The sequence below is a fragment of the Sarcophilus harrisii genome, chromosome 2 (genome assembly GCF_902635505.1).
Source record: "Sarcophilus harrisii chromosome 2, mSarHar1.11, whole genome shotgun sequence".
NCBI lineage: Eukaryota > Metazoa > Chordata > Mammalia > Dasyuromorphia > Dasyuridae > Sarcophilus > Sarcophilus harrisii.
In genome coordinates this window covers 651,156,263-651,173,980 of record NC_045427.1, presented here as the reverse complement: position 1 = coordinate 651,173,980, position 17,718 = coordinate 651,156,263, and the positions used below count along the sequence as shown (strand labels likewise).

General features: G+C 46.1%; 1 long non-coding RNA gene across 2 annotated transcripts; it reads right to left on the bottom strand.

Moving 5' to 3' along the window:
- Positions 1-3,109: 3,109 nt before the first annotated feature.
- On the bottom strand, positions 3,110-10,562 carry LOC116422004. Of its 2 annotated transcripts, none has more exons than XR_004232611.1 (3): positions 10,155-10,562; positions 7,050-7,180; positions 3,110-5,464 (listed from the first exon to the last, which is right to left on the bottom strand). It is a non-coding gene; the product is annotated as an uncharacterized LOC116422004 (long non-coding RNA). The 2 variants fall into 2 exon arrangements; XR_004232612.1 differs by having other exon boundaries at positions 7,059-7,180.
- Positions 10,563-17,718: the final 7,156 nt, after the last annotated feature.

Sequence of the window (17,718 nt, the reverse complement as noted above, 5' to 3'; positions counted from 1 at the left end):
TGTGCCTTTTGAGTGGCTGCCCATCAGTTGGAAAATGGCTGAATAAATTATGGTATATGGAACATTCTGTTCTACATAAGAGATGGTGAACAGAAAAGCCTGGAAAGACTTACATGAACTGATGCTCAGTGGAATGGGTACTACCAAGAACATTGTACACAGTATCACCAAGATCATGTGATGATCAATTCTGATGGATGTGGCTCTTTTCAACCAAGGAGGGGATTGAAGGCAATTCTAGTGCCATCCCACATCCAGAGAGGAACCATGGAGACTGAATGTGGATCGAAGCATAGTATCTTCACCTTTGTTATTTGGTTTTTCCCCCCCTCTCTCACGTTCCCCCCCCACACCCTTTGTATCTATTTTTCTTGTGCTGACATGACAAAATGGAAACATGTCTAGAAGAATTGCAGATTACTTACAGTCTAAGGGAATGGGATGGAGGGGAGAAAGAAAGTTTTCAATATTCAAAACCTTGTGTTCTAAATCTATCTTTGCATGTATTTGGAAAAATAAAATACTATTTAAAAAAAAACCTGTTTCTGTGGCCTAGACCTTTCTGTCAGCCTAACGAAGCCTATGGGTCCCTTCTCAAAATCATATTTAAACGATGTAGAATTACTAGGGAAACCAATTATATTTGATAATAAAGGACAGTTGCCAAAATAGGGGAAAAAAACTCAAGAAGTTGGTATTAGGTACTATAGGTAAAGGGCTTGACCTGAAACCTGGCAAAATAATAGCATATAGTATTAAAAAGATGGTTAGTAAACATCTAGAGAAGAGAGCAGGGATCACTAGAACGAGGAAGCCAGAGAAGTCTCTTTGGTACGTGGAACAAATGCTCTGGACCCCCTAGAATGGGGTGAAGTATCTGACACTATCTCCTGTGCTGTTCTTGGAAGCCCAGTGAAAGCACGTGCTCCCATACAGTCAGAGCTGGCTGACCAGCTAGATCAGAGAGTCCTTTATAGTCAGCTTGGAAGCCAGTCTCCAGTGGTGGCTCCAGGGAGGCAGCTTGGCCAGCCCAGGGCTATTTTACCCTCTTATCAGTGCATTAAACAAAGGCATCAAGGTGCTCCTATCAGATCTAGGGGAGACATAAAACAGTAGCATTTCTGCTTGACAGAGTTCAGACCTTTTAAAAAGCTCCCGACTCATGAGAGCCTTGGAACAAATCTAATAAAATATGATTTAATAAGAATAAATATCAAGCTCTATACCTGAGCTGAAATAATCAGCTTCCCAAGGATACCATGGGTAAGAGATTCAGACAGCAGTCTGTCTGAAAAAAAGATCTGGGGATGCTAGTGGTCTTCCAATCCAATACGGTTAGTGGGTGACCCTCGGAGGTCACGGGTGAGGTTAACAAATGCTTGTTGAGTTGGACGAACGGAATAGTACAACTTGGCAGTTTAAAATCAAGTGTGGTTCTAGAGTTCTGAGAGACAGTGTCTAGGGCCGGAGACGTGGTAGTCCCCCCAGACTCTGTGCCCAGCAGACCACATTTGGAACATTGTGGGGCACCACATTCTGGAAAGCTGGAGAGAAGTCTGAAGATAGCAAACAGGATAATAAAAGGCCTTGAGATTGGCTTGGGGAGAAAAAGAAAATTCAGAGAGAGTTCTTGGTTCTGCCCTCAGTTGGAAGAGGGAGACAGAAGTGGGGACAGGCACCCAGAGGCGGATGGAAGCCAGCTGTCAGGAAGAGCTTCATTTCCCCTCAGAGCCCACTCAGAGGGGACTAGGCTGCCATGGTATACCTAACTGGGCAGGAAAACTTGTTCAGGCGCAGGTGGGGTTGGGTGGGGGGCATGGAGAATTTGGAACAGAGAGATTCTGTGCCTTGGGAGGCAGGTACTCAGCTCTACAGCTCTCTCCTCCCCTCCTTGGCATTGACAACCATGCCTGATCTCCTTTCCCTGGCTTACCCAACGAAGACTTTTCCTTAACCCTCGAATTTTATCTTTTTCCCCTCACTTTGAGTGGTTCCCCTTTTAATCAGGCCCTTCCATGGAAGTCCTTTCTCCTCCTCCAGTTTCTCCGGTCTCCCCAAACATCCCCTGACCATCATCAACCCCTGTCTTTCTTCATCAATTCCAGAGCCTCTAAAGCTTCCATGGAAATGTAACTCTGTGTTCACTAAAGTCCATTTCCTCCTTCTACCAAACCTAGAAGTTCTCCTGGAAACTGAAACCTCTCAAATCTGTCCCCTTTTCTAAATCCCTCCCACCATGTATCCTGGGTCTCATTACCCCTTTTCTTCACCGTTAAAGCAGTCTCCTAATTGGTCTCCAATTCTGGTCTTATGCAAACCTCCTCCGGCTTTCCAGGATCAGATCTGATCCAGTCATAACTGCTCCCTCCCACCTATTAGACTAATGCCTTAGTCTGACCTTAAAGGCAGGTCGAGAGGACACAGGTGGGGACGATGTACACCGGGCCTCAATCGGCTCGCATCTGGACGGCCGTGTTCGGTTCAGGGTGAGTGAAAAGCCAAAGAGTCTCCAGAAGGAGGCAGCTAGGTTGGTGAAGGGCCTTGAGGTCATACCACTGGAAAACTGGTCAAGGACATAGACTAAAGAAGAGAAGGCTCAGGAGGATGACTGTCACCTAGCACCTGAAGGGCTGTTCTACCCAAGCAGGATCACACACACACACACACACACACACTCTCTGTTTGGGCCAAAACAGAAGCCATTAGGGAGAAGTCCAGATTTGTAGCAACAAGAGCTCTCCCAGAATGGAAGGAACCGCTTGAAGGGGCAGCCTCTTCCCTAGAGGCTGAATCACCCATCGTTGGGTGTTCTACCTCTAACCTCCCTGTCTGTGAGGAATGCTACCTTTTCTAGCTGGAGCTGGCTCACTCTTGAAAAATAATAAACCTATTCATGAACAAACATTTATTAATGTCTACTAGTTGCCAGCCAGGCCCTGGGCTGGGCACTGGGGATATCAAGTAAGAAAATACTCAGTGTCCCTGCCTGGAAGGAGCCTGTGTTCTTTTAGAAAAATAAAAATGTACCCGTGTAATATAATTAAAAGCCAACATGTCAATACATACACCGAATCAGCAAAGTTTTCGTGAGGAAGAAAGAGCTTGAGCCGAGATTTTTTATCATTTACTTTTTTTAAGGCCTGTATTACCTCTCCCTCCCACACCCACAGAACAAAAAATACAAGTAAATAAAAAACAGAGCCCTCGTCATCAGCGCACATCATCCGGCCAAACCAGTTTCCAACCGTGCAGCCTGAGAACGTGCATCTCCATCCTCATCCCTCGGGAGGGTGGACGGTGAGGGAGGGAGAACTCCGGCTTCGGTCCTCCAGACCCAAGGCTTAGCACAGCTCTGGCCAGTTTTAAAATCTCTACTGCTGTGCTCATAGTTCTGAGTTCTGTGGAGGAATTCTGGGAAGTCTAGGTAAGAAAGGAGACCTTTCCAGGAATGGGGCGCAGTGTGGGCCAATGGATGGAGAGGGAGATGGGAACGGGATGTTATGGATGAGGGACAGCCAGAAGCTCCTATAAATGAGTAGATGTGAGAGGCAGTGGAAGCCTGGGAAGTGGGTGACTGGATCATCTTTCGGTTTGAAGAGGGAGCCCACAAAACTGTAGGTCTTCTTGGCAGGAAGGAGAAAAGGCCGAGGGGCCCAAGGAAGATTTCTGCCCTGCTCAGGTGCTCCGACAGCCACTATGTCACCCCTCGGTGCCACTGGCACACAGTACTTCCCACTGCGGGTCTGTGCAAACTGTCTGTGTCTGGAGAGTCCCGAGGTGTGCTAGTTCCCTGTGATGCAATCCCCGCCTGCTGCCCAGGCCACGTGGCCATTCAGTTGGCAGAACAGCCAGGGCCGGGACCCAGGCTCTGTTTCTTTCCCCAAGTTGCCCTGGAAAGAGACAGAGCAGTCCTTGTTCCGGGCGAGCCGTTCTCCAAACATCTGCCTGACCTCGGGGGCTCAGGCGCTCCGGGTCCCACAGAGACGGCAGCCGGGACACTCTGGAACATGATGCAGCAGGACCCGGACCTGCCCAGCCTGTTTGCCAGATGCAGCTGCTGCTCGTCAGAGGGATGCTCGGCCGGGGAAGACTAGGAAAGAGCGAAAACCAGCGGCCCCAATCCTGGCCAGCGGCCACGCCTGCCCCATGTACCTGGGCCGGCTTTTCCTCTTACAGGCAAAGAAACTGAGGCACAGAAGGGGAGAGTCTTGGCTGAGGGACCTAGTAGAAGAGGCAAGATTCAAATTAGCCTTCCAGGGCCCATGCACAACCGTACCGAGTGGCAGATGGCGCCAATGGGTCTAGTGTTCAGAGGGGCTGGGAGGGCAGCTTCTGCCCGCTCTCCTTGGGGCCGCCGGGGCGCTCAGCAGCAAAGCCAGAGATCCCTGCACCCCCCACCCCCGCCACGCTGTTCCCACTGGAGGAGGAGAGGGAGGGGACGGAGGGGCAGGGCAGCTGCTCTCCAAGAGGCCGCCTCTGGCCAGCTTGGCCGGTGTAGCCTGGGTCTACATTGTGTCTCTGCCGGTATCCCAGGGTCTTGCATGGCTCCTGGCCCACATGCATGCCAAATAAGTGTCTGTGCCATGAATGAATAAGGGAACAACATTGCCTCTTGGGACCAGAACCGAGCCAACTCTCCCCATGTCCATTAGCCTTTTAGAGAACTAGGAGAGACCTATTTAGTTTCATATTCCTCTCCCTCGGTGTTTCTCCCTGTCTGTCTGTCCCCCCACCCCACCCCCCATCCGTTCGTCTGTCTCTCCCCCTGTCTGTCTCTCTGATTTTCTACACTTTCCCATATGCCCCTCTCCACCTACTCTGATTTTGAAGAAAAACAATAAAAACATTTGTCTTGTCACCTGGTATCTTTGAAACAGCAAACAGACTGGGACCAGAGATGGCACAGTGTAAAGAAAGATCTAAATGAAGAGCACTGGATCCTGGCCCTTGCTACTTAGCACTTCTATGACTTTGGGAAAGTCTTTCTGAGCCTCAGTTTCTTCCTCTGTAAAATGTGAGGGCAATCTTTAAGATCTCCTCCATCTCTAAGTCTTGCGGTTCCTTGGCAGGGCATTGGGTAAAAGCTGGGGGACCGCTCTCAGAGAATCCCATTGGACTAGATGGCTTTCGAGGTCCCTGTAGTTGCAAATGCTTTGGGGGATGGAGGAGAGCAGTGAAATCCAAACAATCCAAAATAGCCGACTTTGAGTAGTGTTGTTCCAGGGTCCAGCAGAGTCTAGCCCGCCCATGGGGGCTCCGGCCCAAACACAATGGCTCTCTGTCTCCAAGGGCCCACGAGCCCGGCCGATTACACGTTCACCTTTGTGACATTCGACAGAGCGACCAAACCTTTCAATCCAATTCTGACACCAGACCGCAGTTGGCAAAAGCCCGCCTTCAATGAGGCATTCAGCACGTAGACGAGAAGAACGTTTGCTGCCGAGTCTGTTTGGCTTTCCACGTCCTTTTAAAAATGAAAAATAAAACCCTCTGTTCGAAACGGGTTTATAAAAACCTTCTTGTAAAGTGTACAGTGCTGCTTTTAAATGAATGAATGAATTCAGCAGAGACTCGCCATTTGTGCTCTCCTGGACTCCTGCCAATGACAGTGGGAAGGGAGTGTGGCTGATGGCTGCCAGCCGGAGTGCCATTGGGACCTAGAAAACCATTCTTCCAGCACATGGAGCTCAAAAGATTTCTGGAAAGTACAAAACTAGGTTTTCTAGCTCCCAGGCAGGAGCTCTCAGGCTCCATGATACCCTTCAGCAGAGTCCCTTTAGTTTCACTCTTGAGATGATAAATCTGCCAAGAGATGGCACAAAGGCATCCTTCACCGATATTAAATGCCCAGAGCAGTGTGACATAGTGGGTGGAGCACTGTGTCTGGGATCCAAGGACATGGGTTCAAATCCAGACTCGGGTATTTATTAGCTTCATGCCTATGAGCCAGTCACTAAAGCTCTGTGTGACTCCAAGGAAGATCCAGGGGACTGAAGCCTGAGAATGTAGGTTCAGAAACCAGCTCTGATGCTTATTTCTTGGGTGATCTTGGGCAAACCATTTCTTCTCTCAATACCTCAATGCTCTGATATGTAAAATAAAGGGGCTGAACCAAATGGCTTCTGAGATCTCCTCCCCCTCTAAAAAAATCACAATAATAAATCTGGAAGAGGTCAAAGAAGCTGTCTAGTACACTCTTTACCCATTTTACAGATGGGGAAACGCACAAGGTCTAAGTAATGAGACAGAACTTAACCTGAATTCTCCCCCTCCAAATCCAAGGGCTTTCCCCCTAATTCTACAGCCTTTAGATGTGGGATTTTAGTTGTAAGAGGCTAAAACTGAGTTGATGCATTGGGGCTGGACAACCTAACACTTAAGGCTAATTACCAATTGGACATATTAGCATATGCTTAGAAAATGGCCTTTTCCACTATCCTGTGCTGGTTCCATAATTGGTGTATAGAGAGAATTGTGGGAAGGATTAGGAGGTGGAGTAAGACAAGTCAGGGTCACTTTGGCGGCAGACGAGGAGAAAAGAAGTCATGGAGATCCTTCGTCTATCCAATTCACTTCTACCCCTAAAGACCAAGAATAAAGACCAAGGATTTTTGCTTATCCCGACTCCAGCTGATTCTAAGGTATCCAGGTGCTAACTTGGTCTTCACATTTAGTAACTTAAGAAGTCCTTCCCACCTACTGAAAGACTTGAAATAAAATTGATTTGAAACAAACCAACTGAAATAAAACTCTACTTTCTTTCATTCAACCCCATGAAAATTCCAAGTTCCAGGCCATAATCCAATATATAGCTCTCTATGTATACATATCATGCAATATTCTGTCTCACAGTTTAACTTACTATCTCTCCCCAAACTATAAAAGTGAGGGCCAGGAACAGTGTTTTAATTAAACAATGGACACCTTGTGCCCAGCATATTGTACCGTACACAATAGGACATTAAATGCTGAAAGCACCGAGGAGACACCCACAAGTCAAACACTGCTCATGTGAATTGGAGGAAGAGGAGCCAGCTGGCACTTCTCACCTCACTCACCGCTAGTGGATCCTCAGAAAGTCCGAGGGGATCTCTGAAGAGAAGACCAGGTTGGACCCGACATTGAGGATGGGCTATGGACGTCCCAGAGAGGATGGGGCAGGAAGGAGAGAAGTGGGTTGCTGCGGAGTTTAGCAGAGAGGGGCAAAAAGGGAAGAGACCACGAATGAGGCTTGCCATTGTCCAGAATTGATGAGAGTCTACCAGGGCAGGCGACAAATTGCTAGACTCAGTGATTGAATGGGTCAAAAGGGAGCCAAACAAGGAGCTATTGAGTTCTTGGGTAGTTCTTGGGATGAAGCTTCTGGCTCCATGTAAGGAAAACCTTTCAAATAATTCTGTCACAAAATGGAAGGGCTGCCTTGGCAGCGGGCAAGGGAAGGTTGGGAAGGGGACATCAAGTAGAAGCTTTCACCACCCTGGAGATCTTCAAGCAGAACCAATATAAAATCAGTACCATATCTGTCCCCTTCTTTTTTCTTCTTTCCTTTCCATCATTCCTTCCTTCCTATCTGTCTTCCTATCTTGCCCAGGGTAGGAAGGGAAGTAAGAAAGGAAAGAAGGGAAGGAGGAACAAAGGAAAGAAGGAAGCAAGGAAGGGAGGGAGGGAAGAAGAGAAAAAAGAAGAAATGGAAAAATGAAATGTGAGGAGGAAGGAAAGAATGAGAGGAGAAAGAAGGAGAAAAGAAGGAAGGAAGGGAAAGATGAAGGCTACAAAGTTTGACTGATTATAAATAATTGACCAAATCATCAGAACTGAGAATCTCAATATCTAGGTGCTTATGTTTAAATTAAATTAATTAGGGAGGAAGGAAATTGGGAACATAATTCTCAACCACCAGAGTAATTACAAGTTATACTGAAATTCATGCAGCAAAAGGGCCAATTCTACTGTCACTGAGAAGTAATGGTCCCAAGTCTTTAATGTGTAACATTTGGCAGCTCAAATGACACACAGATTGAAAACTTTAAAAATAACATTTCCTTGAAAAGTTTCCCCCCTAGATATGGAAAACCTGAGACATTAATACATTGTTGGTAGAGCTGTGAAGGATCCAGTCATTCTGGAGAGCAGTTTGGAACTATGCTCAAAAAGTTATCAAACTGTTTGTACCTTTGATCCAGCAGTGTTTATATTGGGCTTCTATCCCAAAGAGATAAAGGAGGGCAAGGGACCCACATGTGCAAGAATGTTTGTGGCAGTCCTCTTTGTAGTGGCCAGAAACTGGAAACTGAGTGGCTGCCCATCAGTTGGAGAATGGCTGAATAAACTGTGGTATATGAATGAATGTTATGGAATATAATTGTTTTATAAGAAATGACCAGCAGGATGATTTCAGAAAGGCCTGGAGAGACTGACACAAACTGATGCTGAATGAAGTGAGCAGAGAACCAGGAGATCATTATACACAGCAACAAGAAGACTACATGATGATCAATTCTGATGGCCGTGGCTCTCTTCAACAATGAGATGATTCAAACCACTTCCAATGATCTTGTGACAGAGAACCATCTACACCCAGAGAAAGGAGTGTGGGAACTGAATGTGGACCATTACATAACATTCTCACTCTTTTTGTTGTTGTTCACTTACATTTTGTTTTTTTACTCATTTAGTTTCTTTTTTTTGATCCAATTCTTCTTGTGCAGCAAGAGAATTATATAAACATGTTTATACATATTGAATTTAACACATTTTAACATGTTTAACATATATTGAATTATCTAGGAGAAGGGTTGGGGGGAAGGAGGAGAAAATCTGAGACACAAGGCTATGCAAGGGTCAGTGTTGTCAAATTATCCCTGCATGTGTCTTGAAAATAAAGTTTTTTGGGGAAAAAAAAAGAACTTAAGCTTTTAGAGAGTTAAAAAAAAAAGAAAGAAAGAAAGAAAGAAAAATAAACTCCCCCCCTCCAATTTCTGAGCATCATAGCAGCTCTGACTGGGCAGGAGTTGGTTTTTCTTACAAATGGAAATTGTTCCTGTTAAAAATAATTAGTTAAAAGACTAAAGAAAAGCCCGTGGAAAATGAACTGGCAAGACTGTGTCACCATCCAGTTATGTGGAATTGCCAGAGCTGACCATAGAGGCTGCACACACTGTTAAGCATTATTCCACTTCCGTGAATTTCAAGGTCACTCTTCAAACAAACACTAAGCTCTTTGAGAAATGAGGAAGATGTAGAGAAATTCGATGTATGGAAAAGCTTCCTCATCTCAAGATTTGTTCCAAAGTAAAATAAGCTGCTTTAGGAATAAGGCCCTCATCAGTCAAATAAGGCCCTCATCAGTCAAATCTTCTAGTACATCTGATAATCATTCAGTTCAACACATAAAGCATTTATTAAGCACCAACTGCATGCAAATCACTTTACAAGGCTAAAAAGGTCTTTGCCCATTAGGGTCTGCCATTTTGACAAGGCAGATTGAACCAGAACCCTTCCTTTGATATTCTGGTGAAGCAATAGAGCGTAAGCTCCTCAGAAGTTAGAATCATTCTCCTTTGGGATCTTTATGTCCTCTGTGTCTAAAAGCTGGTACATCGCTAAGTTACAGACTGAGTGAATCCATGACTTTATGACTGTTGATATGGTCTTTTCTAGAACATATCAAAACCTATTTATGCCTTTCACTAAAGGTGATTCTTGTCCATGCCCTTAGATACTTTACACAAAAGAGCTACCCAGAGAATCAGAATCCTTTCTGTGATTTTTTTAAAATAATATTTTTCTTTTCCCCAATTGTATTTAAAACTATTTTTTAACATTAAAACTATTTTGAGTTCCTAATTCTTTTCCTCCCTCCCTTCCCCTTCCCTGAGATGGTAAACAATTTGATATACATTATATATATGAAATATAGCAAAATATAAATCCATGTTAGTTATATTGTGGGGGGAAAAAAACAACAAAAAAGATGAAAAATAGCCTGCTTTCATCTGCTTTCAGACTCTACCAGTTCTTTCTCTGGAACTTCATAAGTCCTTGGAACTGGCTTGGATTTACGCCAATAGCCTGCGCCTTGATTTTTAAACATGAGACGACTGCCTCTGCCAGAAACACCTCGATTCCTCCCTCTTTCTCTGCGACTGACCCACCTCGTTTTCTGGGAGGACTCACGATGTCTTCTGTTGAGCCGCGGGAGCCACCTTCTAGTGTCTGCCAGATGTCATGGGAGCCACCTGCCAGTGGCTGCCAATTCAGACCGGGAGAACGGACCCCTTCTTGTGAGAGGGTGACATGATACAAGGAGAGTGAGAGAACTCTGCCTGCCTCCCTCTGCCTCCTATTTATTTCATTCCAGTCCACAAGCAACACCTGTGTCAGCAACGGCTGCCCCCGCAGCTCCTTCAAGTTTATGATTCACAGCTGTGGAGGCTCTTGGAGAATTGACTTGACCCTTCACCTGGCCATAGTCCTTAACAGTCTTATGTACCATTTCTTATAGCGCAGTTGCTTGTTGTTGTTGTTGTTGTTGTTGTTTGTTGTTGTTGTTGTTTGTTTGTTTGTTTGTTTGTTTTGCTGAGGCAATTGGGGTTAAGTGACTTGCCCAGGGTCACACAGTCAGGAAGGGTTAAGTGTCTGAGGCCACATTTGAACTCAGGTCCTCCTGACTTCAGGGCTGGTGCTCTACCCACTGCACCCCCTAGCTGCCCCAATATGGCCAAATTTTTGTTGAAAATATGCTTCAGGCTATTCACAGCCCTCCCCCTGTGTCTTTCTATTATCCTTTTTGACATTTCAAATCATGATTTTTCAAAAAGTAGGGCATTCCCTCAATCACATGACTCACAACTATCCAGAATCATGGGACAATACTGGGGCTGAAAAGATGGGCTTTAGCAGGGAGTTTGGGAATCACTGAAAGCACTGAGCAATTTCCCACAAGCCCCCAGAAGTGTCCATTCTAGGGCCAGCTCACCACCCACCTGAAGCGTGTGTCCAAGCGCAGATACCAGTGGACTAACTCAAATGGCTGCCCAACCCAACAGGAAAAATCAGCATTCTTCATCCAGCCGCCTTTCTTCTGTGCATTAACACGCCGAGCCTCTTCACGGAGAAGACACTGACACGATGCTATCAGCAAAACGCCACCTGTGCAAAGGGACAAGACATCCTGCGTGATCATGGCAGCCAGCCTTTGGGCCCCGGTGTATTGTAGTTACTGGGCCCACAGTTGGAGCATCGTATCTGCTGAAAAATCTTCTATGATCTTAACACCTTATAGGACACTTCTTGGAGGACAGGCTTAAGGTCGTGTTCAGCTCTATTGAGGTGAGAGAGAGACAGAGACACAGAAACAGAAAAACAGAGAGAGAGGGAAAAGAAGAGAGGGGGAGAGAGCAGAGAGGGGAGAGACAAAGAGAGATAAAGAGATACAGAGACAGAGGATCAGAGACACACACATAGAGAAATAGAAAGAGAGAGAGAGACAGAGGAGGGAAGTCAAGGACCAATCAACCCAACAAGATCTTGTATTCTCTCTGTCTCTTGGTCAATTGTGTGACTATGAAGATGTGACCCGGTGTATCATCAGCAAAAGGCTGCTGGCTCCTTCCTCTTACTTTCATCGAGCATACCCTTGATTATGCATAGGCCAGTTAGAAAGATTTTCTAGAGATGTAAGATCACTAGTTCCTAATATTTTCTCAGTCATCTTTTTCAATATGAACATCCTTTATCTTATTTTTTAAAGTATCTTACCTTCTTTTAAATATTTTGATAATGAATCTTCTAATTTGTTATTGTGACATATACATAATTAACCAGAGTATGTAATATAATTATTATTATGTTAGTAGATAGTGTACATACATACACACATACATACATAGAGAGAGAGAAAGAGGGAAGGGGAAAGAAAGAGAGAGAGAGACAGAGACAGAGAGAGAGAGACAAAGAGAGAGAGAAAGAGAGAGAAAGACAGAGGGAGAGAGAGAGAGAGAGAGAGAGAGACAGAGACAGAGACAGAGACAGAGACAGAGACAGAGACATACAGAGAGAGGCAGAGAAACAGAGAGACATACAGAGAGAGACAGAGAGAGAGAAAGACAGAATATGACCAGGGCACTTGGTCTATAATGTTTCAGGGCATTTCTATGTGGGTATAATTTAAATTCAATGATTTCCGACATCCCTTCCAATGTAGAGATTCTGTAATCAAACACTTTCTTTGGGGACACACTAGCTCTGACTAGATAATAGGAAGAGTGGAAGGAAATGGAAGGATAGAGGGGACTGAAGGGGGCTTAGAAGCTGTTCCCAGTGGAGCTGGCCGGTAGCTTCGGGAGCCCCTGTGCCATGCTGTGGCCAGTCAAGTGCCAGTCTTTCCAAGATCTGGTCAGGAGGCTTTCGTGTGAGAGACTCTGCGGCATCCAGAGCCCCAGAGCCGCCTGCCTCATCACCAGAGCTTGCTTTCTACTGACAGAAGCTTCAGCAAGGCAAGGTCACTGCCACGTGGTGATGATGGAATGGAGGAAGAATTTAACTATAATAATAATTAGCAACCGCTCATGTGGGCAGTACTTTCAGGCCGACAGAGTGAATGTTTAGGCAGGTCTTTACCTCCCTCCATTTCCAGATCCCACCCACCACCACTGAGCCTGATGGGAGGTGCTCCTTGATTTCTCTAGTCCGGTGGCTGGGCCAGAGAAGCTTGCACATGATCTTTTACTTGGTCCTGTGTTTGAGATCGCCCCAGAAATTCTCTGGACAGTTCCTTAGTCAGAATCATATTGGAAAAAAAATTCCTAAAATGGGGTGACTTCCTGTCGGATGGAAATCAGAGCCTCCAAAATCCATTAAAAAAATATCCCTTGTCAGAAAAACTAAACAAAGCAAACCTCTCTATAAATGGATTTTCAAAGAAAAAGGAAATATCCTTAGGTTGACACCACAAGGCACTTGTCTGACAATTCTGCGATGTCACCTTTCAAGGGACAATTCTGTGTAGAATCCTTAATCGAATTCTATTTTTATCTAGCATTTGAACTGCAGGTGAAACTTTTAGGATTGCCTTCAGCCAAAAGCCTCAGCGATCTCTTCTGGCTGGCGCTCTTAAGTGACTGAGCATGATGGGAAGATTCCATATGGCTCTTATCTTTTGCTCTATTACACATTAAGCACAACACACTTCTCAGAACCACCCAGTTTCATACCTAGTCACACCCATCCTATTTGCATCCCACAGAACCAAGAAAATACCCATTGAGACTACACCAAAACATGTGGCTCACGAGCATCTGGGGGAACCTTCCCAGAATGTGACATCAGAGAATCCCAGAATTCCTTCAAAGGGACCGCTGGTTGTTACAACATGTTTCTATAAGAAGGGAACTGAGATCCCATGTTACACTGGTTAGAAAACTGACCAGCTCCGGCTCCAGAATATTTCATCACCTGAGGGAGTCTGGACATTTTCAGAGCATGATGGGAGAATACCGGTCTGTGGTAATTCCCCAAAAAAGCTACAAGGTGCCTGACAAATGGCCATCGTGCTTGAACACCTCTGGTCAGGGGGGAACCCGCTTCCTTTTGGCAGCTTCTCCCCACTGGCTCCTGGTTCTGCCTTCTGGGGCCAAGCAGACCAAGATGACTCAGATTCTCATTATCATCAAGGTAAAGACTCGTCTTTTTAAGATAAATATCTCCTAAGATGGTGGACGGTTAAGGATCTCCAAGGCACAGTGGCAAGATGCGTGCTGGGCTCAAGCAGCTGCAGCATATTTCCAGTGACGGCCTGCACTCAACAAGTGATATGTGATGTCATCAAGAAAATGGGGGGGGGCGGGAATGTGCCATGCCAAGGCAGGGGGGAGATGGGTTTTCCAAAGTCTACAAGGCAACCACAAAGTCTCAAAAGGTCTAAAGAAAGTGCCTCCGGTGAATCTTCTGGGATGGCTTAGACAGGGGGGACGGGGACAAGAACCACAGGGGAGACGAGCCACGGATGAGTTGTAACCTTACAGGAGCAGGGATGTCCACGGAGAGGATAGTAATACGCTACAGAGAAAGCTCAGCCTTTGCAAGGTAGTGGAGATGACCAGGAGGACTAGTCCTACCCTATCTCTAAATTCTACATCTTAATGGAAAAAAAATAGCAGAGCATCCTTTCAGCATGAGAATGAGACAAATCTCCCTCTCTCCTATCTCTGTCTGTGTCCCTCTCTCCCTCTCTTCTTCTCCCCCCTCTCTCTTTTCCCTTCTTTCCTTTCCCTCCTTCCCTCCATCCCTTCCTTCCTTTCCCTCCCTCCCTCTATCTTCCCTTCCCCCCTCCTCCCTCTCTCTCTTTCCTCCTCCTTCCCTCCATTGCCCTCTTTCCCCCTTACCCACAAATCCTTGGTTCCCTTTAATTCCTCAGCACCTCAAGGCTTTGTGCCCACAGTAAGTAATCCTCAATTAAAATGAGGAGAGACCGTCTTCAAATCCTGTCCCCACCTCATGATTCATGCTCTTGATTCTCCCAGGCAGACACAGTTTCTCAGTCTTAAGCAATCTTCTGCTGCTGCAAAGCCCTGGCCTCCATCGGCAGAGGACGTGATGGCTCCATCTGGGCCCTTGCCCTTGAGAGGGCCCACTTTGGGGAGGTCAGCTCCCTTCTTGAGGTTGTCCAGCATTTAACGGGTGAGGTGACAAGGTGCCATCCCTTGCCTCAGGGCCCTCGGGGACATCACGTAGGACTATAGAGAAGGTCTGCCTTAGCCTATGACTGGCCCCCCGAGTTTATTATCCATGGCTGACATATGGGACCTGTTTAAATGAGCTCATGGGCATCCACAAAATATAAAACTGTAAAATAAAAAAAAGTCTAAAGGAAGGTCTTTCCTGTTACTTTGGGGAGACTTCTCGCAAAGCTCAGGAAACTGACAATCAAAAAATAGTTAAATAGATAATTACACAATATTTTATTTTTGGTCCCCACGTGTGACCCATTCTCAATGTGGTAATTCCCTCTGCAGATGGAGACAGTGACCTTGGATCTTGAGAGTTATACGGAACTCTTAGAAATTAAGTGACTTCTCCATAGTCACACAGACTGTTTCAGAGGTAAGACTTGAAGCCTGATTCCAAGGCCAATCTTCTCTCAATGGCGCTATACCACCATGTACATAAATACCCGTACAGATGTGCGCATGTATACACATGGATGTGCACATGTGCATGTGATATACCATGACATCCTATACATGTGTGCATGTGTACAGTGCATATTTGTGCACACATTTGTAGAAGTGAATACATTTGTATACACTTGTGTAAGTGTGTACACTTAATCAGCAATCATGAGAATCACAGAAATAACCTGCGCGTGAGTGTGAATGAGAAGAGAAACATCCCACTCTCACTTGAACCCCCCCTCTACAAGCTCTTGCAGCTTCCTTGGAGAGACCCCGGCGGCCTGGTGAGAGCATTTGTGCAGAATCCCCTGAGCCCCGAAGACCCTGGCCCTTCCAGGTCCATCTGTCCTGTGTCGGTCTTGCCTACCTCCTTCCCCAGGCCCTCGTCCGACACTGAAAGGAGCACCCTGGCCCAGCCCTTTCCCCGGCTGGGGGGTCGGCTCATCTCCCCTCCCTCTCCCACATTTCCCGGGGGCCATCCTTCTCCCTTTCCCTCCCTGGTTCTGGGTGGCCGCTGCTCACACCCACACCGAAGCCTCTCCATCATTCTCTGTGACACTCGTGTTTCCTTTTCGGGAGACTCCATCTCTCGCTGCCAGAATATCAGCCCCGTGTCCAAGGAGGTTCAAGGTGGGAGCCTCTCCCAAGCACCATTCACTCTATACCTCCTGGGCCAAGTGTATGCACTGTGGAACAAGCCTGCAGGGGCTCTGTCCAGATGCACACACAATCAGACCCACTTGGTCTTCCCTTCATGTGGAAGGGGAGTGGTCTCTTCAGAAGGCACAGCAGCCGAAGAGGAGTCTCCCCCAGACCTGGGGTACCCTCTTTCTCCGCACTCTGTGCCGGATCTCCTCTGGTGACATACATTTTCCTGCCTGGTGTTTATAATCAGAAGCTTGGAGCTGTTGCTACACACTCTTGGAGTCCAGAACGGTCGCTCTCCTGTCATGTGGGGATGGGAGAGGGACCTTGTGGAAATAAGCCTGGAAAGCAGGATTTGTTCTACTCGATCAAATGACTTTTCCTACTTAGCAAAACCGGAGCACAGTGGGATCTTATATTCTCTTCATCTTTCAATTCATTGGGAAACTGAGTATCCCTTGTGACAGTCCAATATTACCACTAATGCCCTCATCAAGAAGGCCTTGAATTCAGTTGCAAATGATTCTCCAAAAGACTTTTTCTAAGTGAGAGAGCCACTAAGGTTCTCTTGCTCACCCTTTCCAGTATTAATAAGGTTCCCCCAATCCTGGGTCTCTCCCCCTCCCAACTGTCTCAGTTCCCTCAGCAGAGCCTCCGGCAGCCCTGAAGCACAGATTCATCAGCCGCCATTTTTCCTGCTTGGATAGACAGTGAGAGAGTGACCAGAGAGGAGCCAGTGGTGGGGGCCTGCTGAAAATCGCATCACAATTCCCTTGGGATTTCTGGAGAGAGCCCTCCCTCCCACCTCTCTTTACACACAAGTGTGTGTTCTTTGTAACCAAGAAAAACAGTTAAGCAATCGATCGCCAAAGCTGAGCAAACAAAAATTGTAAAGTGACCCCATGTTCATGACTTTCTGGACCTTGTCCCCATGCTCAGTCCCTGGTACCTGCTGGGACATCTCTCCTCTGTGCTGGTCCCCCATTGTGCTGGTCCCCTTTTATCTCAGGTGAGCTTTGCTTGAAGTCTCCATCTGGTAAACCCAACCTCCATTCTCCCGTTGGCTCTGCCTTTGTGGACTTGGATCCCAGCTGCTTATCTCCCTTCCTTCCTAGGAATTTTCAGCTTTCTTAAGTGTTGTTTTTGTCCATTCAGGTGTAAAGTCCTTGAAGATTCTCATTTGTTTGCTGTTTCTTTGGGTATTTGTATCATTTAAGTGATAGTAAATGCCCCACAAAGCTTTGTAATCTTTCTTTGTCTCCATAAATCCTAGGCCTAATTCAACTGCTTTGCTTTGTTCCTCTTTGGGATATCGTTATCTCCTCTGCTTTGCTTTAGTCAAACCGAAACCACTTAAAGCCCTTAGCTTCAAAAGGCCAAGATCTCCCGCTGCTTTGGGAAGCCATCTCCAGTCATCCCGGACACTGCACCCAGATGGCTCTGGAGGGGAAAGAGAGGCAGGTGACTTTGCCCAGCCCTCTCTCACTTAGATCCAATTCACTTCCATGTCACGGCATCACCTCTCTGGTGTCTTAGTCTTTTCAAATGCTTCAGTGTGATTTCCATTTTACCTTATTTTTTCTCATTATTGGGCCATTTTATTTAAAAAAAAATTCTCATCTTAGTGCAAACCAATCAACAGTCTAAGTTTCCATGGACAGGGCCTACTCACGGATAACGCTCACCTTGATAACAAGCCTTCTCCCAACTAATAAATTTTGGTTTTGATAAAGACGTTCAGTAATGGCCACTCAGCACTTAACTGCTATTTTTTCAAAGAAAATGTATATGATGGAGAGACATGAAGTTTCTGTATAAACTACAAGTCTTCTCACTCCTCCTTTGTGAGCCAGGCTTTTCCATATGTAATTCTCACTTAGGGTCGTGGATCAAGCAATTC